General features: G+C 41.2%; 1 long non-coding RNA gene across 1 annotated transcript; it reads left to right on the top strand.

The window, feature by feature from the left end:
* Positions 1-946: 946 nt before the first annotated feature.
* Positions 947-21,221, top strand: LOC147174976 (uncharacterized). The gene is made up of 3 exons (XR_015094511.1): positions 947-1,019; positions 5,322-5,428; positions 21,078-21,221. It is a non-coding gene; the product is annotated as an uncharacterized LOC147174976 (long non-coding RNA).
* Positions 21,222-22,019: the final 798 nt, after the last annotated feature.

A 22,019-nucleotide genomic window follows, 5' to 3' on the forward strand; every position in this document is an offset into this window, starting at 1 on the left:
GCCCACTTTCGTACCTACGTCTTATCATCGTTACAACCTGCGTTGTCCAATAACCGGGCGGTCGCAGGTTTGAAACCCCGCGTTCGACTGTACATTGCAAATATATCCATGGCCGTCATGCTAAGTGATAAATACACGTACGCCGACTACCATATCAAGAAATGCATTTAATCATTTTACAGAAATTATTAAATGCGTGTTCGCTTTCAGCAATCAGACGACACTTTTTCAAAATTAGACACCATGAGGCATGAATTTGAACAAGTCGTTAGCTCGGTGGTTCGAGCAATTACTCGCCTCCTCACCGAGTGCCTTGGTTCAAATCCCGCTAGGACCACATTTTTGGTATATTCGATGGTTGGATACCAACCGACTATCATATCAGGAAATGGAATATAATTTCCCTGGAATGATTTAAGCACATTTATTCCCACGCAATTTATGCAGAAATTGCACTTTGTCTCGTTGACCGCTGTGAAGTTCACCTCAATTTCAAATTTCTGCTTGCAATTTCCATCATCGAAAAGCTCGTAAATGAAAACGGAATATTGCCGAACGTCTCTGCGGAATCGGCACGGCGAACCAAACGGACTTCATTTCCTGCGTTTATGCTATCGCGCGCTTTGATCACACAATTAGCGAATCGATGAGCCCAAAGCTGGCGCTTGGTGAGACATCAAGACGGACGGAGACGGAGACGGACACGCGACGCACACTCGTTTTCATATCTTACCCTCCACGCGGCCACGCTTTGTGTGATATTGCAGCGCGGGTGAAAAGATAATGAGGTCCTTGTCACCTCCCCCTGCGAGGTTATTGCCTCGCTTTTGTGCCGGGAGTCGGCCGAGCGCGCACGCGCCGCCGCCGCGTTCGTTCGGTCGAGCGAGCTTTCCTCCAACCAGACGTAATGCAGCTGCTGTCTTGTCTTGCGGCAGGTCCGGAGCCGTCTCTGCATGCCGGGATCGCCGCGCCGAAGCCGCTTGGCCGGAACTCGCGTTTTTTTTGGACCGGACTGGCCCGTGAGTGCATTTTTTACACAAGTGTAGAACTTCCAATTCCGATGTGGCGTTAAACATTTTGGACTGCCAGTCGTAAATGTTCGAACCAGGGCTGTGTCAGGCAATTAACATTTTTAATCGTAATTAATCGCATGACTTCAGTAGTTAACTCGCAATTAATTTTAAATTTTTAAATTTTATTTCTGTTCTGAATGTACAATAAAAATATTTTCCCCCTTAGTTTTCATAAACTAATAGAAATATGGCTGCATCTTTTAGTCATTTCATAATAATTCGTGAAATTGAGTTAACATTAAAAAGATGTACTATAAAAAGTCAGTGTGATATTGATCTGTGTTGAGGTCATTTATCTGCCACGAGATGGCATAATTGCCTTTCTAATACATTGGTGACAGCTCAGGGCATTTTTCTTTTCATATTAAGAGCTATCGAATCTTGAACATGAAGGAACTTGTAAAGTTCTGCACATTTTCAAAATTGTAAAATACAACTTGAACCCCAGTCTCCTCAAATATATGCATTTGTATTGCATTTATTACTGCTAAGTCTTGTCGTGGGCGTGTCTGCCGCGTTGCGACTGGAATTCCCGCAGTATACGCTTTCAAAGGGGCGGTCATTGATTTAGTTAAAAAAAAAAATTAGTGGCGTTAAAGGAACTTTAAATGAACGCCCTAATTTTGACACCCCTAGTTGGAACATACTTGTCGGCTAACTACTAAAAAAAACGTAGCAATGTCTTCCCATAATGCCACGGGGCATTTGCAAGTCAATAAGCCCCCAAAAATGTTGAACGGAAATCATGCAGCGCAAACATAACAATAAAATCATAAAAATTAGCAATAAACAATGCTACGTATCTGATAATGTAGGTCAAATGCAAAAAAAGAAAAAAAAAAAAAAAAACTTTTTTTGTACTTGCCCTGATAGGAAAAAATGCTATGTTATTAGCATTTAGCTTTCAAGTACGTTGAAATGTATTTGCAAATACATTCCAACATATTTCAATACATCAATGTAAATATATATTTAATTATGTTAAAAAAAAAATACGTTCAAAACTTAAAAATTGTGGCAAGATGTCAGCGTCATGGACGGCTGTGACGTGTCCTGCGGTCCTTCAGTTTGACACACGCACACGCAATGTCTCCTTTCCGACGCCGAAACGACTTTTAATCTCTTATGCTCGTATCGTTTTGATCTCAAGGACGTCGCATGAGAGGAAGCAAGCGCAGATTGGCATCGGAGCTGCTTATCTTGTAATAAATCAATGAGACGTTCCTGAAGAGCTGCTATTCCCCCCCCCCCCCCCCCCCGCCCCCCCGCCCGCACGACCGCCCGCCCGCGTACACCAAACACATCGGCTGCCAATCACAGCATGCAACAATCGCTCACCGTTCCCACCTGACGCCTGCCGCAGAACAGGCGCGTTCGTCATAATCAACTCATTTGTATTAATAGACTCGAATGCGTGTGGACGAGTCAATCAAATAGCCGCCATTTGTCCACATCACTATGCTATGCTAGATTGCTATTAATATGGTGTTGTTGGTTAAAAAAATATATGAGGAAGGTAAGACAAATTCAAATACTGAGGAAAAAGGAATTTTTGGGGGAGCAAATAGTCAAACCCCCAAAAATTCGACAAAAAACACAGATACAAATTCAATAGAGGTTTTCCAAGAAAAATGGGGAGAAAATAGCAAAAAATTAAAACCTATATATAAATATTGAATAAAAAAATAATAATCAGAGAATATGCAAATATGTGAGTGCATGCAGGTCGACTCCATTACAAATACAGTAGTGCCTATTAAATAGAATGTAAAGAATTGAACACTCATGATGAACTCATTGCGACTTCTTCTGACCACCAGGGGGTAGTATTAAGCAGTCGCAAAAACACAAATCAATAGAGACGTAATGATAAACAGCAAAATTGCAATATCGAGATGCTAAAATTGCCACAATATCGTTGTTGTCATGTCACAAATATGTTAAAAAGTCCAGGTTGTATTCCATTTTTGACGTTGCGGCACCTTCTGGTGGTTAATTCTTTTGTGCAGTTTAATTTGAATCAGGCATGTTTTGGTCACCTGTGTTTGAGACCCACGCTAATGGCGAACGTAACACGTTTGAGTTCCTCCACAAATGAACTTGATTGACAATAATGTTAGCTGTACTATTTGAACTTTATTTTTGGGTGGTTTCGCTAGCGAGAAACTTTTTTTTTTGGGGGGGTATTTTGTGCCACATAAAAATAGGAAGTGCAAAGTTGAACAAGTCCGTATCCACCATCACGTTTTTGTGGAAGCTGAGTTTATTGTGGGCAGCCTAAGGCACACCTGTGCAATACATTTCTTTCATTGTGGGAGGAAAATGCTACACAGGACAGTAACTGGTTTTCTGATTCACACCTTGGACCCCCTTCAAGACATTTCAACGTCTTTTATTATGGGCAGCCTAAGGCACACCTGTGCAATAACTTTAAAACTTTATTTGATTTGTGGATGGTTGTTTTTAAAATGTTTTAAAATATTTTTTTTTGCAGTTTTTACTACACAATACTCTTGCACAGAAGAAATGCACAAAATAAAAACTAAAACAAAGCATTAAAAAAAAAACTAAAAGTAATAAAAATGCACTGTAAACAAATTAAAATAAATTTTAGAAACTACAAAAAAAAAATCACAATTATATAAAAAAATTATTATAATGGAAATTCCAAAATGATTAGGAAATCAAAATATGTCAAATGGGAGCAGGAACCAAAGTGTTTTTGACATGTTCTTGCGATACTGAAATAAATGAACTAACTAACCTTGCTGCGATGTAATCCAACAAAATGGCACTCGTGTGATTGATCAATTGGAGTGCGTCGCGTCTTTTGTCTCCCGAGAACTCTCACAGATATCATCGCTCAAAGCGGCGGCCCCCGCTTAAACGATCGCTCAACATTTTTTGATGCTATCGCGCTTCTCCTCCTGTCAAGCGCCAATATTTTCGGTCGCGGTTATTAAATATCTCCCCGCCGGCAGTGATTTAATTTTACGGTTTCATTTGTCAAGGAAAAACGCCGCGGCGTGGACTGAAAGGAGGAATGACAAATGCTTCCATTTCCAAATCCGGGGACAGGCCGCTGTCCGAAACAATGATGTCATTAATAGTCACGTCGTACGCGTTGTTGCGATTCGAGAATGGCTGAGAAATACGGCATCATTTGTAAAATAATAATAATAATAAAGAACAATGCCTCGGTACAACTGACAAAGCCATTTCAAAAATGTATACCCGTGAGTCGGTTTTAGCCAATCGGAAGTCATTTGGGCAGTGAACTGAAACTGAAAATATATGTGAAACCAAACAAACAAAAAAGTCAAAGAAAATCGATCACCCGAGGAGACGACTCAAAACCGATATGATTTATTGCTGCAATTATGATCCATCACCAAATGCAGCAGGTCCAAATCTGCAAAATTGAGAAGAAAAACAAACAGTTGTAAGCTTCCTGCACACTTTTAAATACATTTCAAACACCCCTAAACAATTATGCAAATTCGAACCCCTGTGCTTTCAACCTTAAAATGTGACATCATTTAGGTTCCGGCGTAATAAGGGCGGTGCAATTCATCGAAATTCAATTACAATTTCAATGGTTACACGCAATCGTAAAAAAAAAAGAAGATTATTGATACTAATTTTGAGTTGTTTAAATTATGTACCTTTGCACCTTCTTTTTTTTTACATTTTGAAATCACAAATTTCATACATTTAGTTTCATCCAAAAGGAACTTGCATGTTTCAAAGAATTGTATTTGTCTTAAAAATCTTTGTTTTTTTTTTAAACATTTTCTTGTTTTGTACCAAAAAAGAAATGATCTGCACAGTATGTATACAGTAAATAAATAAAAAATAAATAAATAAAAAATACTGATTATTTGCTTTCCGAATGCGCTCTTCTGATTTGATTGCTTGCAGTTCGTTAAAGGGCGCACAAAAAAAAAAAAAGCAGTCAACGCAATAATGAAAATGGATTTTCCAAGCAAGTGAATTTTCATTTCCAAAAGTGGAGCATTCGTGAGGATCAAGATAGCCAAGTTTGAGTGGATTTGGCCTAAAAATATCCCCGAAAGCCGAGCGAGCGAGAGAGAGAGAGAGCGAGAGAGAAGATGACACAAATCCAAAGGGGGAAGCAAATGACAAAAACACTCTCAGGCAGAAAATAAAAGCGAGAAAAGCGAGAGCAGTCACGAGCAGGCTCTAAATATGGCAGAACAGCTGCTCATTAGCACCTCCCACCCACAGGTATGACGCCCAAGGTGAGAGGACGGCTTGTTGGCACCTGTGGATATTTGCGGGAGAGAAGGGCGACTCGCTCGAGTGTGTGAGAGAAAAATGCAGATCCAAGCGAGGTACTTGGACTTTCATCACCTTTTTAATAATGACCTGCAATATTTGACCTTTTGACCCATTCACAGTTGTTCATTTGACCTCAAAAGAAAAGAGTCTAAATTGCTGCCATGGCGTACAACTTAAACATCACTTTTTTTCCCAGAATGCCACAGCACATTCGCAAATCATGCACTGCAAACATAACAATAAAACCATAAAAATTACTAACAAACTTTGTTAACTTTACTTATTTTTTAAACATTATCTGATAATGTCGGCCAAATGCAAAAAAAAAAACGATTGCATTTTTGTACTTGCTCATACATAAGTCAATACGCTTAATGGAAAAAAAATGCTATGTTTTTAGTACGTTGGAATGTATTTGCAAATACATTCCAACGTATTTAAATACATCAATGGAGAAAATTTCAATGCATATTTAAATATGTAAAAACATATTTGCAAATGCGTTCAAACCAAAAAATTGTGGAAGAAAATATTCTAAATTGTTGCCATGGCGATAAGAACTTTATTGCCATGACTTTTTTTTTTTTTTTTTTGACTTGTTTGTGTTTCCATCCTTTCAGTAGCGATGATGAGCAAAAGTGTAAACTCGGAGGAAGTAGTATTTATGAACGGTTCAAGACAAGCCGGCCCCAAACACACTGCTGCTTTGTGATTGGTCCATATCGTTAGCGAATCAGCTCTGAGAAACTCAGCGGGTTCGGTACAAGATGGATTCTCAGGGGTTTGTAAACTCACACATGCCGGGAGAATTCAACTCGCAGACAATGTTAGTAATTGCGGCCCAAAAGTTCAGCCTTGGTCTCATCAGACCACAAATGTTGTTGGTAGATTTCAAATGTGTTGCAAAAGTCTTCTTTCCATCTTGCAACCCGAACTTAGTCAGTCCACACATGCAGTGCGTATGAAGAAGACGGCTGGAGATTGTTGTCTCATGTCCTTTTCAGCCAGAAACATCCCCAGTTATAAGTGGGTGTGCATACTTATGCAACCACTTTACCTCAAATATATTTGAAAATATTTTTTTCTCAACTTGACTCATTTGCTCCAAAAGATGTCTAAATACGTTCGATTTGAAATATTACTATGGTCCCAATAATGTATTTATACTTAAAAAAAAAAAAGAGCACTACTGAACTGAAGAGAACGCTTGAAGCAATGGTAATTATTTCAAAAATGGCCAGCAGATGGCAGCAGAGTATGAGGGCCATGTTGCAACAAGCTCGTCCTTTTCGCACAATAAGGCGCATCGGATTATGAGGCGCGCTGTCGTTTTTGAGAAAATTCATGGCTTTTAGGTGCACCTTATCGTGCGGAAAAGACACTATTTTGGCCAAATTTCACATACATAAGTGTAAATTTATGGGAATTAAGCCATGTTGTCATGGCAGCAGAGTATAAGACGTCAGCCATGGCCATGTTGCAACAAGCTTATTTTGACAGTGTTTTCAACAGGAATGTAAATAATGATGAAGCTTAGCTATATTCTAATGCTAATTTCTGCAAAACGGAAACGGATACAAGTATACTTTTTTTTTTTTTTACCGGATGAAAGAAGAGACTCTCATCTTTCTTTTGGTAGGATTCATGTTTTGATAGCAATAGAACACAATATTCTGTGGACTTTGCAAAATCCAGTAAAACAGTCGGGAGCGAAGGGGGTTGCTTCAGTGACAATGGCTGCTGTAAATTGCACAGGTCATAGGTCTCAATAACTGGATTGTTGTTTCTTGTTCAACCTTGTTCTTAACACTGGTCTCATCAGACCACAACCCATTTTCATGCGTTTGGGAGATTTCCAGTGAGTTGTCAAATGTCGTCAGGTGTGCGTGTTTTTCTTTGGAAAATAAGACAAATTGTTCGATGAGGACATCATGAGCACGCGTGCTTATCACTGTGTTATTTTTGCTCTTCTGCAATGTCATTGTTGCGACAAACTTAGGATTTGTGTCACGCGCAAGACTTGAATTGTTTGGAGCATAAACTTGTCAGTCGGACACTAAAGCAGAAGGAAAAGAAGAAGTCGTTAAACATTGCGAAGATGGGAGGAAAGATGAAGCAGCAGATGCGCTCATGAAAGAAGATCTTCCCAGCAGACCAGTTACGCTCAGGCCAAATCTAATGGCCCGGCGTCCTCTGGGGACGGGAAAACTTAGAGGGGTGCGGGACGGACGAGGAGACGGCACGGGCGCCCGCTATCGATTCGCTCTTTGCTGCCATTATCGCCATCAAACATTCACATGCGCGCTATGACAAGCATTTTTATTTCATTTCGTTAACTAAATTTTGTTTTTTTTCATGGACTAAAATAACCTTAATCAGGCCTCAAAATCTGAGGCCGTGTCCTGTGAATGCGCTGAAACCACGCCCCCTCTCCACCCTCAACTATCAATCAAATCCAACTCGTCCTGAAAAAATGGTTACTATTCCGTCCAGCATCTTTCTTATACATCACTTTTAACGTTTGAGCCTCGAAAATATATCCATTGCCGTACTTTCTCGTGCCACAACAACGAGGCACTCTAGAGGAGCTATGGGAACGTCTCCGTGTCCACACACTGGCTATCATGTTGAACACCGCCCCCCCCCCCTCACTCTTCCACTCTGTCTCTGTGATGTACATGCACTCAGGGTGGACAACGATGCACTCTTTAAATGGCCATGCCAACTGAGGAAGAAATGCAAATCCAAACAAATGTCAATTAACGAATTTGCTCCCCAAAAACGTCTAAATACGTTCTATTTTAAATGTTTTAAGTGTCGTAACGACGTATTTATGTTTTTTTTTATGCTAGAGCATACAGACGACTTTGATGCGGCCTCTCAACTGTAAAGAATAGTTGTTATTACACATACGGCCAGCAAGTGGCAGCAGAGCAAAAGTGACCAACCAGGGCTATGTAGAAAAAAAGTTTATTTTACTCACATTTCTAAATAGATTTGTGAATAATGATGAAATTTAGTTATATTATAATGCTAATTGCTGCAAAACAGAAACCGATAGAAATATAAATAATTTTCCGAAACTCTAATCTTGCTTTTGGTAGGTTCCATGTTTTTATAACATTAGAACACAATATTCTGTGAAAATCCAGTAAAAAGGCCGGGAGCGAAGGGTGTTGCTTCAGTGAAAATGGCTGGGAGTGAATGAGTAAAAAAAAACAAAAAAATATATATTTTGACACTTTTAAAGTCTTGATTCCGAATAAAAACAAATCGCAATCCTGCCCAATAAAGGAAAACAAATATTCATCCATCCATTTATTTATGACAAATAAAGTACAACCAATAACATAAAACATAATATGCAAAATCATTTATTCATACAGTATTTTTTAATCCAAATAGTTCTGTCCGCGGAGTTCCTGCCTACCCATCAAGTCCGAAGTCAATCTTTTGTGATCGTAACGTTGCTGTTGAAAACGGAGTCGCGTAATAAACACGCAACATTCGAAACGACATCCGCAACATGTCGTTCTCCGTTTGACAATCAACTCGAACCGTGAGTGGCAATAAACGGCTTGAAGAATTGAACGACTGTTTATTATGCAATGCGGTCGCGTCGTCCTCATTAGCATAAAGCAAACGCTCCTTTTAGCGGACAGGCCGGCGCGGGATGGAAGACAAACGAGGGAACAAGCGGGAGCCGTCCCGAGTAATCCGGGCGGAAATGAAGATCGTCTGAAAAGACAAAAGGAAGGCAGAGGAAGAGATTAGCGGCCGGCCTGCGTGCGACCTTCTTTTTCATTTGGAACATTTTGCAAACGTGAGCGGATAGCAGACCTCCGCTCTCCATCACAAACGTTTTCTTCTTACTTCGTCGCCGATTGCGACGTCGTCCGTCCGTGCTCGCGACTATTTATTTATTCGGTGCAAATTGAAACCGCGGCTCAGTCTGGCATTTCTCCAAGAAAAGTTCTCCTCAACAAGCAAAATTATGAGCAAGACACTTTCAACTCACTCTTTTCGTTTCGCAGATCAAAACCGCTAGCGACTCTTTACACCTCACCTCAAATATGAATCAAATACAAGTCTGAATAGTTTTACTAAAAAAAAAAAGATGCCTAGTACAGTACTCTCTTATAGCACATGTTTAATTGTAACGAGAATATTTCTGATGAATATTCAGTAAATTGCAAAACAAACATTGACCATTGAAACGAATGCCTCACCTCAAATAGAAATTCCAAAGTTCAAATATTTGGTCTTTAAAATGCAGATGAGGATAAAAACAAAACACCTCGTGCGCTTTTAGAATATTTTACTTCAATAAACGCGCGATTAATGACCGCTGCTTTCTTTGGAAAGCCTGTAGCGGCGAATTCCAGTCACAACGCGGCAGACACGTTCATGTCCAAATTTAGCACTAATAAATGTAACTAGAAAATGCAATTTCAGTAGAAATTGCGTGCGAAAGCCTGAATGAAAATCTGTGGAATGATCTTGAATGATGTTGATTGACATGGAAATACTGCTGAACATAATAAAGTTGGAATGGTTGGAATTCATCCAGAAACATAGACGCAATTGAAGGAAGAAAAAGAGTCCAAAAATAAAAGTAAAGCAAGAAACAAAGAAACAAGGAAGAAAGGAAGAAATCAAGTAACCAATGGAGGAAGGAGAAAGTAATCGAGTAAGTAACGGAGTTATGTGAGAAGAATTAGGTAAACGATGAAGGAGTGTAGAATCGAGGAGTGAGGAATCAAGTAAGCAATGGAGTAAGAGTCACTTACTGTTGAAACGGGTCACTTCCTGTTGATATTAGGCCACTTCCGGGTCACTTCGTGTTGAAATCAGGTCACTTTGTGTTGAAACCGGGTCACTTCCTGTTGATATTAGGCCACTATGGGTCACTTCCTGTTGAAATCAGGTCACTTATGGGTCACTTCCTGTTGAAATTAGGTCACTTCCGGATTATTTTAGGCCACTTCCGGGTCACTTCCTGTTGAAATCAGGTCATTTATGGGTCACTTCCTGTTGAAATAAGGTGACTTCCGGATTATTTTAGGCCACTTCCGGGTCACTTGCTGTTGAGATCAGGTCACTTCCTGTTGATTTTAGGCCACTTCCGGGTCACTTCCTGTTGAAATCAGGTCATTTATGGGCACTTCCTGTTGAAATTAGATCACTTCCTGATTATTTTAGGCCACTTCCGGGTCACTTGCTGTTGAGATCAGGTCACTTATGGGTCACTTCCTGTTGATATTAGGCCACTACGGGTCACTTCCTGTTGAAATCAGCTCACTTATGGGTCACTTCCTGTTGAAATTAGGTGACTTCCTGATTATTTTAGGCCACTTCCGGGTCACTTGCTGTTGAGATCAGGTCACTTCCTGTTGATTTTAGGCCACTTCCGGGTCACTTCCTGTTGAAATCAGGCCACTTATGGGTCACTTCCTGTTGAAATGAGGTCACTTCCTGATGCTTTTAGGTCATTTAACATTTATTTCCAGTTTTATGTTAACAAGAATATGAGAACTTAGAATTAAAAAATATTTTACTGTACATTTAGAACAGATAAAATTTGCGATTAATCGTGAGTTAGCTACTGAAGTCAACCAATTAATTACGATGAAGAATTTTAATCACCTGACACCCCTAATTTTAACATAACTTATGTGCAAACTCCATATTGGCCACCCTTGATCTTGTGAATATACCGTCACCCTCCCGCCAATTGGATGCTGGCACGCTTCCAGCCAGCGGGCGTTTGTTATCAGGCGCAGCACTGAAATGCTAATTTCCCCAGCGTGCCGGCGTGCGTCTCCGCGGCGGCGAGCTGCCGTGCGCTCGGTCGCATGTGTGCTAAAAGGTTGCCATTAACAAGCGCGTGGAGTGACATCGATGCGGCGGTGGCCGACCACGTTGCGTAATAACGTTGATTTCATGACGGCGCCGACGCAGCGCGGCCTCGCTCCACCGACAGCACGCCAATGAACATATTGATCGTTCGATAGCTGCCTGGCCGTGTCCAACAGGAGCAGTTGCGGGCCGAGCATGTGGTCCTTGTTGTCATGTTGCGGTTCTGTGGGGGTCGGGTTTTTGTTTGTGTGCGTTCTTGTTGTTTTTGTCTGTGGTTGGTGTTTTTTGTCTCGTGTTCCCGGTTTCTTCCCTCGTTTCGTTACGTCTAACCACGTCCACCTGTGTGCGTCTTCCCTTCCCCAGTGTTGGTGTATTTAGGCCCCGCCCACACGAAAGCCCGTTTCAATGTATCCTCACAAGATTCTTACTGTTTAGGCCGTTCGTCCACACGGTGGCGCCGTTTCGGAGCTTGAAACCGATCACTTTTGAAACCGGGCTCCAGAGTGGAAAGACTTCAAAACGCGCCCTGGAAGCTCCTCCAGCGATGACGTCATGGTCGCAGCTTGATGACCAATTCTCACCGTCAGTCTGTCAACATCAATGGCGGCTAGCCGTGTCGTTGTCGTCGTTTTGCGCAGCCTCCTTAGCTTGCTTCTGCTTTTGCAGCAAAATATTTTGCTTCTTTATTCTCACGTCCAACAATCGTTGTTGTACTTGAATCTCCCGCCGTTGTCACGTCTCCTGCGTTCGTCTTTTTCATGTTGTTTCGATGCACGCAAAGCCACGTTTGCTCTGCAGGTTGCAATAAAGTTCGCCGATTCTTCTTCTACGCTTTGCGTTAATTCCCTGTGGCTGCGCTACAGCGCCACTCCAGACTCGGCATATACATTACAGCCGTTAAACGTCCTCAGCGTCTTCTTTTTGGACACACGCGAGTCTTGAAATGCTTCTGTGTGGACGAGATTTGTTTGAGGAACGGGACGGGCCCTTAGTCTGTTGACTTTGTTCAGTCGGTGTGGGCACATTGATGACGTTATGTGTGGAAGTTCATGCGTCAAGTCTTCGTCACAGCCAAGTTGTCTTCGTCGCCACGGAATAGTCTTCGTCACCACCAAGTCATTATTGTCACAACTGACCAAGTCGTCTTCGTCACAGCCAAGTTGTCTTCGTCGCCACTGAATAGTCTTCGTCACCACCAAGTCATTATTGTCACAACTGACCAAGTCGTCTTCGTCACAGCCAAGTCATTATTGTTACAACTGACCAAGTCGTCTTCGTCACAGCCAAGTTGTCTTCGTCACCACTGAATAGTCTTCGTCACCACCAAGTCATTATTGTCACAACTGACCAAGTCGTCTTCGTCACAGCCAAGTTGTCTTCGTCACCACTGAATAGTCTTCGTCACCACCAAGTCATTATTGTCACAACTGACCAAGTCGTCTTTGTCACAGCCAAGTTGTCTTCGTCACCACTGAATAGTCTTCGTCACCACCAAGTCATTATTGTTACAACTGACCAAGTCGTCTTCGTCGCAGCCAAGTCATTATTGTTACAACTGACCAAGTCGTCTTCGTCACAGCCAAGTTGTCTTCGTCACCACTGAATAGTCTTCATCACCACCAAGTCATTATTGTCACAACTGACCAAGTCGTCTTCGTCACAGCCAAGTTGTCTTCGTCACCACTGAATAGTCTTCGTCACCACCAAGTCATTATTTTGTTACAACTGACCAAGTCGTCTTCGTCGCAGCCAAGTTGTCTTCATCACCACTGAATAGTCTTCGTCACCACCAAGTCATTATTTTGTTACAACTGACCAAGTCGTCTTCGTCGCAGCCAAGTCATTATTGTTACAACTGACCAAGTCGTCTTCGTCACAGCCAAGTTGTCTTCGTCACCACTGAATAGTCTTCGTCGCCACCAAGTCATTATTGTCACAACTGACCAAGTCGTCTTCGTCACAGCCAAGTTGTCTTCGTCACCACTGAATAGTCTTCGTCGCCACCAAGTCATTATTGTTACAACTGACCAAGTCGTCTTCGTCACAGCCAAGTTGTCTTCGTCACCACTGAATAGTCTTCGTCACCACCAAGTCATTATTGTTACAACTGACCAAGTCATCTTCGTCACAGCCAAGTTGTCTTCGTCACCACTGAATAGTCTTCGTCGCCACCAAGTCATTATTGTTACAACTGACCAAGTCGTCTTCGTCACAGCCAAGTCAAGCCGAGGCAAATCCGGTCCTTTCGTGCTCGTCCCAGTGATGGCGCCAGTCTACTCACGTCCTGTCCAGTCACGGCGACCAGTCTACTTGCGTCTCGTCCAGTCACGATTGTCCGCTCACCTTTCTCACTCTGGTTAATAAAAGTAACCACGCATTGCACAAAATTTGGGTCCAGCATTCCTCATCCACTCACGTTCCCTCCTATGACACTTGTAATACACAATCACAGACGTCACCGATATGAGACAAAAGGATTAAAGTGGAAGTCAACATAAAATATTTCTTGCCCAAATGTTGTGTGCGACCTTATTAGTCCTAACCTGACATTTTTTTATTGATATTACATTTGTGGAATATGAGTTATAAAGCAAAATCCCGTCGTTTTTATCCATCTCAGGGGGCGGCCATTTTGCCACTTGCTGTCTACTCAAGATGACATCACAGTTGCTCAGGCAACGACCAATCAGCCAGGATACAGATTCAGACGAGTGTGGCTGCATAGAGCACATTATTGTCTTTTTTTTTTTTTTTGAAGAGGGTTGACTTCCCCTTTAAAAACCGACTGTTGGGAATAAATGAATACAACATGGACCCAATATTGGAATTGTTGTTATAAATGTTGCTCGGTGCTTCTGATAGAGTTTCAGCTGAACTTAATGAAGTGGTCGAAGAGTGCATTCCACAAAATAGAAGGAAGTTTCCGCTACATGAGACAAATAAACACAATTGAAGTTTCACAGTCTGTGGACGCGCCGATGTGCGTTCAACCTTTCTCCTCTGCGCCTTCATTTCTATTTGCAGTGGTTGCAATTACAATCAAGACTTAATGAAGTCATTATCACGTCCTCTTCAGGTTCTCACTTTGAATATCATTTGTTTGAGGAATTGCAGTCCGTCTGAAAATAAAGCAGATTAGCGAGAAATGAAAGAAAAATAACACGCACGCTTTTAGCCTGATGTAATTACGTCTTGGATCCACAACGCTGTAATTGCAGGCTCGCTTAATTACGATTTTTTTTTTTTTGATGATCATTTGATTAGTGTGATTATTCATTTTATAACAAAAAAGGGGGGGTGGGGGGTGACTGCAATCATCTTGTATACGTAATCCCTCTGCAGGTCAGCCAGTCTCCAATCTAAATATGAGTTTCGATGTGATGGGATGAATTTAGGTCAAAGCTTGCATGTGAGTAAACAAAGGGGAGCCATTTTGAATTCGGATCTGGAAAAACATGCCTTTAATCTCCTATCATGATGTTTTCCTACAAAAAAGAAATAACATCATTAGCCGGGATTACATGGAAACTTTTTAGTCATTCCGATTGAAATCATTCCGAATGAAGATCTCCGGTCACCGGTTTACCATTCCGATATGCCGTTAATATGCTCCACTTGTTTAATCGGAACCGCCCCGGCGGGACGCACGGACGTCGGTCACATGATTTATAAAGATATGGAGTTCATTCGTCATTTGTAGTTGTGATCGTGATAACACGTTTCAAGTGCTTAAAAACAATGTGCATTTCTGGGCTTAAAACTTTTTTTTTTTTAAATGACTGAGAAAGGCCATCTGTACTGATGCGGATCGATGGACGTAAACCTGCTTCTGTCGATACTCAACGAGAGATGGAAGTGCCCACCTCAGGGCTGGCTCGACTTAACATTAGGCAAATACAGCAAATTAATGGTTTGGGGCACATACATTTCCTGGGTCCCCAAACAACTTATTAATACAATATTTTTCAATTTACAGCTCGTTTTAGTCTTAATTCACACTTAACTCATTTTCTCCCCAAAATTTATAAATACATTCTATTTTAAATATGACCATGCTCCCAAAGACGTATCTATACGTTTTTTAATTAATTTTTTATGCTAGAGCATACAGAAGGCTTTGACGCAGCCCCTGAACTGAAGAGAATGCTTGAAGCAATGGTAGTTATTACAAAAACGGCCAGCAGGTGGCAGAAGAGTATACGAGATCAACCAGGGCCACGTTGCAAACAAGCTGATTTACCCACAGTTCTAAACAGTTTTGTGAATAATGATAAAACTTAGCTGTATTCTAGTGCTAATTGCTGCAAAACGGGAACAGATACAAATATACTTTTTTTTCCTGATGAAAGAAGAGACTTTAATCGTTCTTTTTAATTTTTTTATAGCAATAGAACACAATATTCTGTGGCAGCCGGGAGCGAATGGGGGTTGCTTCAGTGAAAATAGCTGGGAGTGAATGAGTAAAAAAAAAAAAAAAAAAGCTATGTAAAAAAAAAAAAAAAAATCACATTTTGACAGGTCGAAGAAAATCTTGAATTTATTTTTTTTTTTTACTTTTTTGAAGCAATATGTCAGGGTTTGTGTGTGTGTGTGTGTGTGTGTGTGTGCGTGTGAACAGTTCAGTCATGTGAAAGGCAGATCTGCAGCAGGGCATCGCCGACTGGTTCAGGAGCACAGGCAGAATTTTAATGCTGCCAGGCTCACCTTCGTCCTTTCTCCTCTCTCAAAGACACAAGGGCAACGCTGCATTAATCCCCCAACACACACACATACAAACACGCACGCACACACCGGCGCCCCCTACCTCCCGTGGCTCTCGGTCGCCATTTGCCGCCACACCTTCCCTTTCATCATGCGCTCCGTAATGCAAAAAGCCTGTTTAGCTCAGGCGGCAACATTCTCGAGAAAACTTCATCTGAAAAAAACACGCTGCTGAAAGTTGCGCTTTAATTGGATCTGGACATCGACACGAGACGAAACGCACGCTTTCGTCATGCGCGGCACGACACGAGACGCGCGGTGATCGAATTACAGTCATTTGTCTAATGGGAAAAGAGGATTTGTATCATATGCCATACAAGGAGCCCACATTGATTGCGGGGGATGCGTGAACATTGATTGAGGCCATATTAAAAACTTTATACAATTTTGTTTTAATATTTAAATGTATTAAATAGAGACGTCAGACGATTGAAATTTGTCATCGTAATTAACCGCATGACTTCAACTCATGATTAATTGCACATTTTTATCTGTTGGAAATGTACAGTAAAATATTTTTTAAGTTTCATACTCTTTTTTTTTTTAACATAAAAAAATGTTAAAGTAATATAAATATGGCCGCATCTCTTAGTCATTGATACAGTAATTTGATAATAATTCATAAAATTAAGTTAAAATTAAAAAGATGTACTGTACTGTAAAAGTGTGATATTGATTTGTGTTGAGGTCATTTTTCTGCCACTAGATGGCATTATTGCATTTGTAAGACGCTGGCGACCGCTCAGTGCATTTTTCTTTTCATATTAAGAGCTATCGAATCTTTAACATGAAGTAACTTTTCTGAAGTAAAAATTCTGCACATTTTTTAAATTGTATAATACAACTTTTTCACTTTTTTGCTGCAAAGTTTTGACGTAAACAATTTTTACTGTGTTGCGACCGGAATTCCCCGTGCAGGCTTTCCAAGTAAGTCTTCAAATTAGTGGCATTAAAGAAACATCAAAGTCACTCAAAATGAATGCACTCATTTTGACACCCCTGGTATTCTTCCACATTCTTTCTTAGAATTTTTTTTGGACATTTTGACAAAATCAAAAGACTCCCTTGCTCACACTAACGTGTCAAAACAAGACAATTAAGCTTTATATATACTTTGTGTACTTTATGTTGCTACGGTAATTGTAAAGTTTCAAAACGATTGCTTAAGAATATGCGCTTTTGCAAGGACTCAAATGAGGACCCGCGCCATCACCCCTTTTGTCAGTTTGAAATGTCGTATTTTGCTTTCGTACTCCTGCTTCCTCGGTCCCGAGTACACAAACGGCAAAGACCGCACGTGCACGCAATTTCATGCGCCGACTCTCCGAGGGAAATAAGTGAAAATGAGATTCGATCGCACAAAGTCGCACATCCCCGTTTCCCCAAATCGCTCCCGACCGACGAGCGGGAAGAAGCATGCTTGAAAACGAGACAAGGACGGGATGGTCTGAATGCGAAACGCTGTCTTTAGGATTATTACCTTCATCTTGCAAGATGAAGTGAAGTGACATCCTGAGGACGTTTTGTACCAAACGGGATCCCAGTCAACTATCTGTGCCTCACAACAACAACAAAAAAAAAAATTCACAGTCATTTCTATTAATTGGAGGAGCAAAGAGGGACATTAATTGACAGTGCCAGGAAGGAAGCAAGTAGGAATATTTTGTTACTGTTCTAAAATAAAATGTTCAAGTATCTTTAGTCTTCATTTGTCTGACTTGTTTGCTCTCACTCGCTTCCTTTGGAAAAATTAGTTTTCAGTTACAGTTTGTTTGAATAAAAAAAAAAAATATATATATATATATTTTTCTTCCCAGTTATTTAGTTTTAGTTATTTCATTAGTTTTCATTAACTATAAAAAAAACATTGGTGCTAAGTTGTCCTACTCTTGTGGACAAAGAGTTGACTTGTGCATGCTTAGACATCAAGAATATAGAATAAATGCTGCAACGGATTTCCATTGGCTCTGGACTGACTGACACCTTAAGTCGAGCAATGTCAACACCAAAAGGAGTAATTAGGAGAGAAAAAGCGGTCATTGTGAATGCGAGACTTTTCAAAGGCCACTGTAGATAAGAGGCGGAGGTGGCGAGTGGGCACGGAAGAAAAAAGAGCGAGCGCGGCGAGGGAATGATAATGGAAAGTAGGAAATGGACCTCAGAGGAGGGATATTGGAAAGAAGATTGAAGCTGGCCAAGAGAATTGTGGGCTGAGCGCTGCGGAGGATTGAGAGGCTTGGAACAAAACAAGAAAAAAAAAAAAAGAATACAAAGAGGTTGTGTCGTGCAGAAAAATGAGGACTGTTTTTCATGCCATTTTTTTTGGGTGTCCAGAAAACTAAAGGATTGTGTTTGATCAAGGATCCTTTTGTCTTGATATCATGTTCATTAAGTTTGGAATCAAAATGGCCTCAATTGTTCACAACAGGCACTCACTAACCATCATCATCATCATCATCATCATCATCATCATCATCAACGGAAACTGGAACAAGCAATGAGCTTATTTTGACATGTACAGACATGATAACGTAAGGAGAACATTATGATAATAACATTAGCAGAGGTGGCAAATCCAGGTCCAGAAAGTAAAAACCCTGCCACAGTTTGGCTTTAGCCCCTGATGCTAGCTAGCTAGTGTTAGAGTAGACAATATTAAGTATTGTACTCTTTGCGTGTTCAATTAACTGAATGGTGAGATCCTGGTGAAGAAGTCCCTTTGCAAAGGTATTATAATTATCAGAAGCTTCTGATGACAACAATTGACGACACTGAAGCCGTGTCTAACACTAGCTAGCTAGCTAGCTCCCTAAAAGGTAAGCAAGCACCAAGGGAGCTAGCTAGCTAGCTAGCTCCCTAAAAGGTAAGCAAGCACCAAGGGAGCTAGCTAGCTAGCACCTGGGGCTAAAGCCAAACTGTGGCAAGGTTTTTACTTTCTGGACCTGGATTTGCCACCTCTGAATCCTAGTAGCTCTTTGCTCCACAGTGTGTTCAAATATCTGTTGCTTAAAGGATTGATCGCAACGCTAATACGATTCGTTAGCCAGTCTATGGCGTTTTACATTGTTAGTTAGCATTACGCTAAGCAAGCTTTTTCTGAGGCAAAGCTACGTGGTTGTTTTAAATACACAACATGTCATTTTTATTTGTATTTTTTTATTTATTTAGAGATGTCGAATACCAGCACGCGTATTCACCGGAAGCGACAATTCACAGCTTTGAAGCGTCTTTTTTTGTAGAATCGTCGACTTTCTGCTAAACCGCTGCTCGTTACGAGCCGAGTTGAGTTCACTGCCGCCGCCGCCGCGCAGGGCTCGTACCTTCGACATCTCGTACGTGGACTCGCTTGTATCTCGAGGCACCGCCATATTGTCCTACAAACGGGCCCTCACCAGCCGTGAAAGTAAACGCCAGAGATGGAGCAAGGCAGCAGCGTGGACGGTGCCGAACAATGGGGCTTCGATTCAAAGACACGTCGCTGATTGGAGACAATGTGACCCGCTGCTCAAAAGACGCACACAATGAGAGGCATTGTTCCCATGAAACCCCCTCAAAACAGGTACACTACCTGTTAGAGACTCAATTAGAAAGCCATTAGTCACCGGCAGACAAGAGGCCTAATTGCCGCCTCGGGGGGATTCACACGCTTTCTGCGCGGGGACGACATCCATCATGCTCGCGTTTCTCTACTGTGCCGCTCGTGTTATTGTCAACGAAGGCGTGCGTGCGTGCGCGCGTGCGTGTTTTCACATTCTGGCTCAGGGATGAATGATAATAAAAGATTGGAGTATTTATTTTTTCTGTAGGTTTTGATAGCAGGCTGATATATAAAAAATATACTTATTGTTCGCATTAAAAAAAAAAAAAGTTGTCATGTTGCCTGCTTACTCACGAAATTTAACAGCCAAGTTGTATTCGATAATTTAACAAAACTATTTTGCTCTTACATACTCGTGGCTACTTTACATGATAACCACCCAATACCGAGTTTCTTCGCTCATGACTGGAAGGCTTGGACGGGCGAAGATCGAGAGCAACTTTCAAGCAACTGTCAAAATACACGGTTTGAAAGTAGGGGCGGCGAGTACCGATACCAGGCCACATTTCATGGTATCGGTACACGCGACGGATATCGATACTGGTATTTGGCCCCCGCCATTTTTCGGTCAGGAACTGACTGGGGGGGACCGAAAGTTTTGTTCCGTCTCGTTCGTTTCCTTATAAGGTCACACTTGTTCATTTCATTACTTCCATTTCGGTGTGCGTTACTGAGAGTAAATAAGTACTCTGAGTAATATCACCTCCATCTGTGGTTCAATGTGTGTTATATACGTTTGCAACTCACGTATATTTGCCGTGTTTAATTGCGTGTTTACGTTTGCCACGTGCTTAATTGCCTCGTTATCGTTGTGGGGCTGCGGTGCTAAAAATAGAACGGTACCGCTTACGGCCCTCGCAGACGCTAATTGTAGCGCTTATACATACCACATTGAATTTGTGAATGTGAAACAGGAAATGGAAATACAGAGCAGCCTTCCAAATTAAAAGCTTGCATTTCAAAACAAGATATAATTAATTAAAAGCCATATTGCATTGAATTGAATTATTTGCACTTCACTGTATTCCTTCAAAATAAGTTATTATTATTTATATTGGGACTTTTTTTTTCTGGCCACTGAGTTATTTGTTTCATCTTATTTATCAATTAAAAAAAAAATCATTTTATTGTGTGCTCGATGCAAAATGACTTTTATGAGCAAATTGAAACAATATGATTGCCATTCATTTCATTTAAGAAAATTTGCTGTACTTTTTCATTATATATCCATCCATCCATCCATTTTCTGTACCGCTTGTCCTCACAAGGGTCGCGGGGGTTGCTGGAGCCTATCCCAGCTGGCTTCGGGCAGTAGGCGGGGTATCTATCGTGTTTTTGGGGGCAAATTCTATGTATCATAAGTACTGATGGTATCGGCACTTAGTATCAGTAAAAGTGGTTTCAACATCCCTATTTGAAAGACGATCATGCAGACGCATCATTTCTACACTTCACATTTACATACAAATTTTCCTCCCGCACAGTTTCTTAACATGGCAGCTCGGCTGGGGGAAGATCCAGAGCCACTTTCAAGTGACACCTTGAGTCAGAAACACGATCAAGGAGAGACGCTATCATTCAGAAGAATCCACATCAACTACCGGTGCGATTCCCGTACTATCCCGTCCAAGCCAAAAGGTAAGCAGAGCTGCAATGGGTGACAAACAGATTAGAGTTACTTTCTGATGAGCAGCGCTTACATGATTGCTTGGTGAAGTTATTGACGCAGTGGAATGTTGAGGGATATTGTGTTTGGTGATGTGTCCAATTGCGAAAGTGAAGTCTACGAAGTGCTGCCTCCATGAGTGAAAATTGTCTTTACGGGCAAAAGCATGCCAAAGACATGCTAGGAAAACAAAACAAAATGCAGATTTAGTTTTTCCCTTTTAAAGTAATTTATGTAGAGTACAAATTTGCAGGCATAGACCGACAATGGATATAAAAAATCTACACACCCCTGTCAAAATGCCATTTTTTGTGATATGAAAACATCATCAAAAAAATCATTTCAAAACTTTTTACAGAAAGAAAATATATTAGTGAGAGCAAGTAAAAATAAACATCTGAGATACTGTGTTTTCGGGTGCAGGACCTTGAACACGCAAGCAGCGGCCTTGGAAACTGTGCCGAGGATGAGAAGGCTTGACAACATCAAACGCGGTCGGAACCTCACTCCTCCACGCTCGTTGGCGGAGTCTGGTCTAGACGCAAGCTGTCAGGCCCGCAGCCTTTGAGACGATGACGTCAGCAAAAGCAACGTAAGCTGCTCAAAGTGGGTCATATTCACAATCTCGCTGCAAGCAATGCGTCGACACCAACTAATGCGAGGATTTTAATTCTCTTGGATAATAGACTGCGCTGTTCTGTTTAAAAAAAAAAAACACACAAAAAACCTCCACCACTTGCCGCAGGATAATAAAATTCAC

Source organism: Leptonotus elevatus, chromosome 4 (assembly GCF_054856555.1).
Source record: "Leptonotus elevatus isolate MCC_2025b chromosome 4, RoL_Lele_1.0, whole genome shotgun sequence".
NCBI lineage: Eukaryota > Metazoa > Chordata > Actinopteri > Syngnathiformes > Syngnathidae > Leptonotus > Leptonotus elevatus.